The sequence below is a fragment of the Macrotis lagotis genome, chromosome 7 (assembly GCF_037893015.1).
Source record: "Macrotis lagotis isolate mMagLag1 chromosome 7, bilby.v1.9.chrom.fasta, whole genome shotgun sequence".
In the NCBI taxonomy this organism is placed as follows: Eukaryota; Metazoa; Chordata; class Mammalia; order Peramelemorphia; family Peramelidae; genus Macrotis; species Macrotis lagotis.
In genome coordinates, this window is record NC_133664.1 from 194,460,935 (window position 1) to 194,471,989 (window position 11,055).

Sequence of the window (11,055 nt, forward strand, 5' to 3'; positions counted from 1 at the left end):
ACCTAAAAAGAAAATAAAAAAAAAATTGCTCTCTTCCTTCTACTATTCTTCCTCACCAACATTTTGCTACCTTTCCCTTTTAATTTTTCTTTTTGAATTTAACCCTAATACTAAGAAGAAATAATAATGGAAGATATAAATTAAGTATTCAGAATTTGATACAAGCATCAAGACCAAAATCCTATTCTGTCTTTATTGCATCTCAAAGAATTTCTTAGTAACTTAAAAACAAATTAAATGTACATACAATATGGACTTATAAATGAAATATGCCAAATATTTCATTTTTGAATTATTTTTTTTTTTTTTTGCGAGGGAGTGGGGTTAAGTGACTTGGCCATGGTCCCACAGCTAGGCAATTATTAAGTGTCTGAGGCCAAATCTGAACTCAGGAGGGGGATCCATCCATTGTGCCACCTAGTTGCCCAGCAATTGTTTTACAAAAATATTTCCCCAACATTCATTTCAGTGTTCCAAGTAATGTGGCATATGGGCAACCTCTAAAATGCTTGAAATTGCATTTATCTTAGTATATTTACTACTTAATTATATCCTTATTATTTAACTACCTTAAGAAAAGTTGAAATTGTTTAACACATAGTCTTTACTCAAGTTCATCTTAGATGAATGTTTTCTATGTTTAAAAATACTGAAATTGAAACTTTAAAAATGTTCATCATTTCATTTATAGTAAACATAAACCACAAGTTTTCATTGCAAAAATATTGAAACTAAAAAAAATTGTTTTTTTTTAAAAACCATTCAAAACAAACAAAGATTTAGTTATGAGGATTATAATTCCACTCATCCATTCATACTGGAAAAGACAAATGGCCTTCCTATCTCATTCACTCCTATAGATGCATAGCTCCTTCTACTATACTAGCTGTTGTGCATAACATGGCTCCCTAAGCAAACTGATGGTTAGTTGGACCACTATAATTGGACTTGTTTGGTAAAACCACACCTTTCAAGAAAGCATTTTATATAGTACCAGCAATATTTTAAGAGTGATTTTGAGAAATAAAATCATCTTCATTATTACAAACAAAAATTGAAAATAAAGTACAGGGATGTATTCAGGGTGGAAACAAAATGGTAGCATGAAGTTAGGAAACTTCTGGTGCTTTTCTTGAAATAACTACAAATAAAGTCCCTAATAAACCACAAAACTACAGAACCAACAAAAAAGAGTGGAAAAAAAAGTTCTTAACCCAAAAGGGGAATATAGTTCAACATAGGTGAAATAAAAAAAAAAAATACATCATCTCATAGGAGGAAAGCAGTGAAAGAATGTAACTAGTGAAGCCTCAAAAAGATTTATGAATTGACCTCAAATTTGAAAAGACCTCTTGGAGAGCCCAAAAAAGAATTTCAGTAACAAAAAAAGAGGAAGAAGAGAAATGTAGGAAAATTAATGAGATCATGCAGGAGAATGATGACAAATTGACTGAAGAAAAAAAAATCTGTAAAAGTAAAATTGTCCAAATGGAAAAAGAAATCACCTCCTTTAAAACTGAACATTGCCAAATGGAAAAGAAATTAACTCATCAAAAAGTAAAACTGACCAACTGGAAAGGGAAATTAAGGAAACGAAAGGAAAGGAAAATTAAATATCTGGAAAAGAAGCACAAAAGTTAACTTAAAAATAAATAACTACAAATTAGAATTTGATAAATGAAAAGTAATGCCTCTATGGGACATTGAGATTCCATCAAACTTAGAAGAAAATGCAACGTTCTGCTTTAATCATTTTTTTAAACTTTTCTTTATTTAAGACAATGGGGTTAAGTGACTTACCCAAGGTCACACAGCTAGGTAATTATTAAGTGTCTGAGACTGCTTTGAAATCAGGTCCTCCTGACTTAGTTGCTCCCTAAAGTACCTCTTAGGAAAAATAATCAAACTAGAAAGTAGGTCGTTTAAAAATTATTGGTCTACCTGAAAACCACCATCAGAAAAAAGAACTTGGTCAATATCTTTAAGGAAATTATCACATAAAACTGCCCTAATTCACACAAAAAAAGAAGATAAAATAGCCCTTAACAGATTATATTGATCACGCACAGAAAGAAGTTCCAAAATAAAAACTTCAAGGAATGTTGTAGCTATATTTCAGAATTCTCAGGTAAAGGGAAAAAAAAACCCTGCAAGTATCCAAAATAAAAACAGTTTAAAAATCAGGAGGTTAAACATAAAATAAACAGGAAGGAAGTTAAGGAGGTAAAGAGATTGTTAGAAAACGTAGACATGACAGACCTATGGAGGAAATTGAATGGGGATAGAAAGGAATATACTTTTTTCTGTAGTGCATGACACTTACACATGTACTAGGGCATAAAAACCTAATAATCAATTGCAGAAAGGCAGAAATATTGAATACATCTTCCTCAGATCAAAAAGCAATAAAAATCACATGTAATATTGGGCCAGGGAGTTATAGACCCAAAACTAGTTGGAAACTAAATAATCTCATTTTAAAGAATAAGTGGAACAAACCACAAATTATAGCAAGAGTGAATTATTTCAGCCTATATAATTAAAATAATGAAACAACATAACAAAACTTATGGGACACAGCCTAGGCAGCTCTCAGGGGCTAATATTATATCTTTAAATGCTCACATGAATAAATTAGAGAAAGAAGAAATAAAGGAACTAAACAGGCAACAAAAAAAAATAAAAAATAAATTAAAACCCCCAATTTAATACCATATTAGATATTCTAAAAACTAAAAAAGAAATTAATAACATCGAAAGCGAGAACACTATTGAACTAATAAAAACAAGACTTTGCATGTATGATGAAAAAAACAATGAAATTGATAAGTCTCTGGTTAATTTGATTTAAAATAAAGAAGAAACCCAAACTGCTAATATCATAAATAAAAAAGATGTAATTACTACCAAAGAGAGGGGAAACTAAAGTGATAATTCAGAATTATTTTGTCCAACTCTATGCCAACAAATTTGATAATCCAAGTGAAATGGATGAATATTTACAAAAATATAAGTTGCCCAGGTTAAATGATGAGGAAATTAAATATCTAAATATCTATTCAACTCCACAAGAAAAAATCTCCAGGACCAGATGGATTCACAAGTTAATTTTAGCAAATAATTAAGGAACAATTGGTTCCAATTCTATATAAACTCTTTGGAAAAATAAGTGAAAAGGGGACTCTGCCTAATTCTTTCTATGACATCAATATGGTGCTGATATCTAAACCAGGACATCCTAAAACAGTGAAAGAAAATTACAGTAAAACAGAGAAAGAAAATTATAGACCTATCACCCTATGAATATAAATGCAAAAAATTGGAAATAAAATGTTTGCAAAAGGATTACAACATGTTATCACTAGGATAATATGTTATGACCAAGTAGGATTTATCCCAGGAATGCAGGATTGGTTCAATACTAGGAAAAGTGTTAGTATAATTAATACCATCTATAATAAACCGATCAGAAATCATATTATTATATCAATAGAAGTTGGAGAAGCTTTGATAAAATACAGCATCCATCACTAATAAAAACCCTAGAGAGCATAGGAATAAATGGATTCTTCCTTAAAATAATAATCTATATCTATCTGAAATTAACAACAAGTATTATATTCAATGGGGTTAGGCTAGAGGCATTACCAATAAGATCAGAGGTGAAACAAGGATGCCCATTATTATCATTACTATTCAATATTGTGTTAGAAATGTTAGCTTCAGCAATAAGAGAAAAAAAAGAAATTGAAGTAATTAGAATCAGGAAGGAAAAGATAAAACTTGCGCTCTTTGAAGATGACGTGATGCTATACCTAGAGAATTACAAAATAAATCATCTAAAATTACTAGAAATAATTAGCAACTTCAACAAAGGTGCAAGATATAAAATAAACTCTCATAAATCTTCAACATTTCTATATTTGACTAGCAATATACAGCAGAAAGAGGTAGAAAGAGAAATCCCATTCAAAGTAACTTCAGAAAATATAAAATACTTGGCAGTCTACATTCCAAGGCAGACTCAGAAAAATCTTTTAAAACAATTACAAAACACCTCTCACACAATTAAAATCAGATTTAAAAAACTGGGTAAATATCAACTGCTCGTGGATAGGCTGAGCTAATATAATAAAAATGACAATTACTTTAATGAGTTAGAAAAATTGCAAGGAAATTCATATGGAGATATAAAAGGTTAAAAATTTCCAGAGATTTAATTGAAAAAAAAGTGCAAAAGAAGGCTTAGCCCTACCAGGTCTCAAATTATATTATAAAGCATCAGTCATCAAAACTATCTGGTATTAGCTAAGAAATAGAGTAGTGAATCAGTGGAATAGTCCACATACAATAGCAGGAAATGATTATAGTAATCTCCTGTTTGATAAATCCAAAGAGTCCAGCCATTGGGATAAAAACTCTCTCTTTAATAAAGATTTTTGAAAAAATTGGAAGTTAGGATGTCAGAAACTTGGATTAGACCAACACCTCACACCCTATATCAAGATAAGATCAAAATGGATCCAATATTTAGACATAAAACAATATTATAAGTAAACTAGGAGATCAAGGAATAGTTTATCTCTAAGATCTATGGAAAGGGAAGCAGTTTATGACCATGGAAGAAATGGAGAACACCATTAAAAACACACTATTCAATTTTGATTACATTAAATTCAAAAGGTTTTGCACAGCCCAAACCACTATAACTAAGATCAAAAGAAATGTAGTATATTGGGAAATGATTTTAACAACTAGTATTTCTCACAAATATTCATTTCTAAAATATACAGAGAACTGAATCAAATTTAAAAAAAAACCCATCCATTCCTCAATTGATAAATGGTCAAAGGATATGCAAAGGCAATTTACAGATGAGGAAATCAAAGAGATGCATAGTCATATGAAAAATTTCTCTAAATCACTACTGATTAAAAAATGTAAATTTAAGCAATTCTGATGTACCACCTCACAACTCTCAGACTTTCAATATGTCCAGAAAGGACAATGATCAATGTTGGAAGGGATGTGGGAAATCTAGGAGGTCTTTATAGTGTTGGTGGAGTTATGAACTCACGCAACCTTTCTGGAGAGCAATTTGGGATTACCCCCAAAAGGCAACAAAAATTGGCATATGCTTTGATCCAGCAGTGCCACTGCTGAGTCTATACTCTGAAGAGATGATGACAAAAGGGTAAAACCATAACTTGTACAAAAATATTCATAGCAGCCCTTGTTTGTGTTAGCAAAGAATTGGAAATTGAATGAATGTCCATTAATTAGGGAATGGCTTAATAAACTGTGGTTTATACATGTGATGGAACACTATTGTTCTATTATATACTAGGAGGGATGGGAATTCAGGGAAGCCTGGAAGGATGTGTATGAACTGATGATGCTGAGTGAGATGAGCAGAACCAGAAGAACATTGTACATCCTCTCAGCAACATGGGGGTGATGATCAACCATAATGGACTTGCTCATTCCATCAGTGCAACAATTAGCCACAATTTTGGGATATCTGATATGGAGAATACCATCTGTGTCCAGAGAAAGAATTGTGGAGTTTGAACAAAGACCAAATAATATTACCTTTAATTAAAAAAAATTATATCATTATGTAAATTTTCTATCTCTTATACTTTGTTTTTTCCTTAAGGATATGATTTCTCTCTCATCATATTCAATTAAGATCAATGTATAATACAGTAAAAATGTAAAGACTAAAAGACTGCCTTCTGTGAGGGGTGAGGTGAGGGAAGGGATAGTGAGGGAAGGAATTGTAAAATTTAAAATAAAGTTTTTACAAAATCAGGGAATTTTGATCCGGACTTTTCAACTTCAATACTAAAGTATCCAAGGGCCTGGAATATAATGCTCTGAAGGGCAAACAAGCCTGGATTACAAGAAAAGATCAATTACCCTGTAAAATTCAGCATACTCTGTCAGGGGAAAAGATGAATTTTAAATAAAATGAATGAATTTCAAACATATCTGATAAAACGGCCAGACCTGAAGATAAAATTTGATCTTCAAATACAACAGTCAAGAGATATGTTAAAAGATAAACAGAAAGTGGGGGAAGGATGATAGTAAATTAGATAAAACTGTTTCCATTCCTTCAGGGGAAGATAATACTTGCAACTCTTGAGAACTTCATTTCTCTTAGGACAGTGGAAAGGAGCATACTTGTAGAGAGAATGTGGATTATATATAGATTAAAATATGATGATGCTTTTAACTGATGCAAGGTTGTTTTCCTATTGAGCTAGTTTGAGGGAGTAAACTAGGAAAGAGAATGTGGGTATAAACTGATTATAATTCAATGATGCTTATGGCTCTTGGGAATTCTATTTCTAATGGCACAATTGAGGAGAGACTACTTGAACAGAGAGGTCATTATGAAGAAAGTATGATGTGATGAAGCTTATAAATCAATCAATCAACCAGAGAATTGTATTTCTATCTGGATAGATTATAGGCATATGCTTTGATAGATGATGTAGTACAAGATAGGTCTAAAACAATCCATGAAAAAAGAGGGTTATGAAAGCAGAAGAAGGTAGAGACAATAGAAGGTAAATAATACTACATGATGGGGTACAAAAGACCTATTATATTAAAGGGAAAGAAGGGAATGTGTAGACACTAAGGAAATTTTACTCTCAATAGATTTGGCCCAAAGAAGGAATATATAAATTCCCAATTGGCTTTAAAATATTATCCTACCCTACAGTGATGTACAGCAGGAAGAGAGAAAAGAGGAAAGACAGAAAATGATAAAAGGGAAGGTAAACATAAAAGTAAAAAGGTTAAAGTAAAAGTAAAAAAGGGTACTATAAGTGAAAATAAATGAAAAGGGAAGAGAGATGATAGAAGGAAGGGCAAAATGAGAGAGGTAGCAGTTAGAAGCAAAACAAATGCTGAGGAGGGATAAGGGGAAGGAGAGAGAAAAACACAAAATGGGGAAGATAGGACGGAGTGAAGTACAGAATTAGTATTCTTAACAGTGAATGAATGGGATGAACTCTATCATAAAACTGAAGTGGATAGCAAAGTGGATTAAAAACCAGAATTGTACTTTAGATTCTTTACAAGAAATACATGTGTAGCTAAGATATATACACAGGGTAGAGGTAAAAGGCTTGAGAAGAATATATTGTGCTTATCTAGAGGAAAAGATGAACTATCAATGAAACAGAGGACTTTCAAATATTTCTGATAAAATGACCGGAATTGAACAGAAATTTCTATCTTAAAATACGAGACTCAAGAGATATGTAAGAAGTTAAATGGAAAAGGAAAATATAATGTTAGCCAATATCATTAAACTGTATACATACTTATAAGGAAAGACAATACTTAAAACTAATAGGAATTTTATTTCTCTTAGGATAGTTAAAAGAAGCATAGTTAACACAAAAATAAGTACTATAGTAGAAGACCAGACAGAAAATAACACCACAATAAGAGACACAAAGGCCTACTAGAGTAGAGGGAAGGAAGGGAAGGTATGAGTACTGAGTAAATCTTACTCTCAACAGATTTAGTCCAAGAAAGAATAACATACATTCCCAAATGGGTTTAAAAATTTAATCTACCATACAGGGAAGAAGTAACACTGAAGTAATATTATTAAACATATATGCAATAAATGATATAATATTCATACTTTTAGAGGAGAAGCTAAATGAGTTAAGCAGGATATAGCTAACAAAACTATGTTATTGGGAGTCCTCAACCTACTTTTCTCAAAATTAAATAAATCTAAACACAAGATAAGAAGAAGGAAGTTAAGAAGGTTAATAGAAAGTTATAAGAGTTAGAAATGATAGCACTCTGGGGAAAATTGAAGGGAAATAAAAAGAATTTTTTCTTTGTATTACATGGTACTTACACAAAACTTGACCATATATTAGGGCATTAAAAACTTTACAATCAAAAGCATAAAAGTAGAAATATTAAATGCATCTTTTTCATATCATGATGCAATAAAAATAAAAGGGTCATGTAAACATCACTAAAATTTATTTGGAAAGTAAATAATCTAATTTTAAAGAATGAGTGTATCAAATTTTAAAAAATGACCAAATTTCATCCAAGACAATGACAATGATGAAACATTATACCAAAACTTGAAGGTTACAACCAAAGTAGCCTTTAGGCAAATTTTTATATCTCTAAATGCTTACATGAATAAAATATAGACAGAGGAAATCAATGAATTGTCAATGAAACTGAAAAAATCTAGAAAAAGAACCAAATAAAAATCCCCAATTAATAAAAGGGGAAATCTATTGAACTAATAAATAAATCAATAAGTTGGTTTTATTAAAAGATCAATAAAATATATAAATCATTGGTTAATTTGATTTTTAAAAAAGAAAGCAGGAAATGAAATGATCAGTATCAAAAATGCCATTTATCACCAATGAAAAGGAAATTAAAGTAATAATTCAAAACATTTTGGCCAACTGTACACAATTAAATTTGAGAATCTGGGGGTGCTAGGTGGCACAATGGATAAAGCACTGGCCCTGGAGTCAGGAATACCTGAGTTCAAATCGGGCCTCAGACACCTAATAATTACCTAGCTGTGTGGCCTTGGCCAAGCCACTTAAGCCCATCTGCCTTGCAAAAACTTAAAAAAAATAAATTTAAGAATCTACAAGAAAAGAATGAATATGTGTGTATGTATATATATATATATATATATATATATATATATATATATATATATATATATATGTTTATGCTTCCCAATCAACAGTAAAGGAAATAAAATACTTAAATAAACCATTTTTAAAAAAAAGAAATTGAAATTGAATAAGGCATCCATGGACTTCCTAAAAAATGATCTCCAAAGTAAGATGGATTTTAAAGTGAATCTATAAAAGCTTAAAGAAAAAGTAATTCAAATGTGGAAAAAATAAGTGAACAAGTTCCGCCAATTCATTTTATGACAAAAATATAGTGCTGATACTTAAACCAGGAAGAGCTAAAACAAATAAACAAAATTATACACCAATTTCCCTAATGGATATTGATTTAAAAATTTCAAATAAAATTTTAGCGAAGAGAATACAAGTTATGCTAAATAATATGCCGTGATAATGTGGGGATGAATCAATATTAGGAAAAAAACCCAAAATCTTTGACAATTGCAATAACAAAATTAACAAAAATCATTTTCAATAGATGCTGAAACAGCTTTTGACAAAATTCATCATTTATTTCTATTAAAATCACTAGAAGTCATAGGAATAATTAGAGTTTTCTTTTAAATGATAAACACTTCCCTTTAAAATCATCAGAAAGTATTATACGCAATGCGTATTAGCTAGCAGTTTTTCTAATAATCTAGTGAAACAAGAATGCCCATTACCACCGCTATTGTTCAGTATTGTATGAGAAATGTTGACTTTAGCAATGAGAAAAAGAAAAAGAAATTGAAGGAATTAGAATAGAAAATGAGATAAGAAAACTTTCACTCTTTGACGATTATATGATGGAAGACTTAGCATATCCTGCAAAATCAATTAACAAGTACATGCAAAAATTGACAACTTGAGCCAAGTACATAAACATAAACATTTTTATGCAAGATCTACAAAGACCAACAGCAAGAGATAGAAAGAGAAATTCCATTTAAAATAACTGTAGACAACATAAAATACTTGGCAATCTATCACTCAAGTCTAATCCAGAAACTATAAGAACAAAATTATTAAACACTTTCATGCAAATTAAAATAATGATAAGGCTGAGCTAATATAATAAAAATGACATTTTCCCAAATTAAATTAATCAGTGCTATACCAATCATATGCCAAAAATCATTTGCAGAGATCTAGAAAGAATAAAAAAAAATTCATTTGTAGTAACGCAAGATTAAGAAAGGCAAGGGAAGTAAAGAAAATAAAATGCGTAGGAAGTGGCCTAACTGAACCAGATTTGAAACTACAGTTTAAAGTGGTGGTCATCAAATCTGTCTGGTACTGGCTAAGAAACAGATATGTGAATTAATGGAAAAGATTAGGTATAAAAGAAACAGTAATAAATAACTATAGTATTGCACTCTTTGATGAACCCCAAATCACTGGAATAAGAAGCCACTATTTCATAAAAACTGCTAGGAAAACTGGAAAATGTAGTGTGACAAAAACTAGACACAGACCCATATCTCACACCCAATACCAAAATAATATAGAAATAGGAACAAGATTTAGACATAAAGGGTGATACCATGGAACAATGGAGAGAAATGACAGTGTCATTTTATATCTGGTCACTGAACCCAGGTGGTTCTGGAGGACAAAGTGAGACTGGTGACTTACAACAGTGTTCCCTCACTCAAATTCAATACATGTGCTTGTCATGACATCATATGTTGTCAGATCTATGGAGAAGAAAGAAGTTATGAGCAAAGAAGTGAATGGGAACATAAAAATTCTAAAATGGATAATTTTGACCATGTTAAGTTAAAAGTTTTTCTCAGCAAAATAAATGCAGTCAACATCAGAAGGAATGTAGAAAATTGGGAAGCAATTTTCCCAACTGGTGTTTCTTATAAAGGTCTCACTTCTAAAATATAAAGAGAACAGAATCGAGTTCAGAACATTACAAATTGTTATCTAATTAGCAAATGGTCAAAGGATATGAATAGGTAGTTTTCATATGGGGAAATTAAAACTATCCATAGTCATTTGAAAATGCGCCAAATTATTATTGATTAGAGAAATGCCAATTGAAAAATCTTTGAAATAACACCTCACACAGATTGTCTGAAATAAAGAAAAAGGTAAATGATCAATGTTGGAGAGGATGTGAGATGACTGGGACACTAATATATTGTTGGTGGAGATGAGAAATGATCAAACCATAATGGAGAACAATTTGAAACCATACCCAAAATAGCAATTTGGAACTGTGCATAGCTTTGATCCTGCAATAACACTCTAGAGGTAGCTAGGTGGAGCAGAGGATATAGCAACATTCCTGGAGGCAGGAGGACCTGAGTTCATATTTGGCCTCAGATACTTGACACTTACTGAG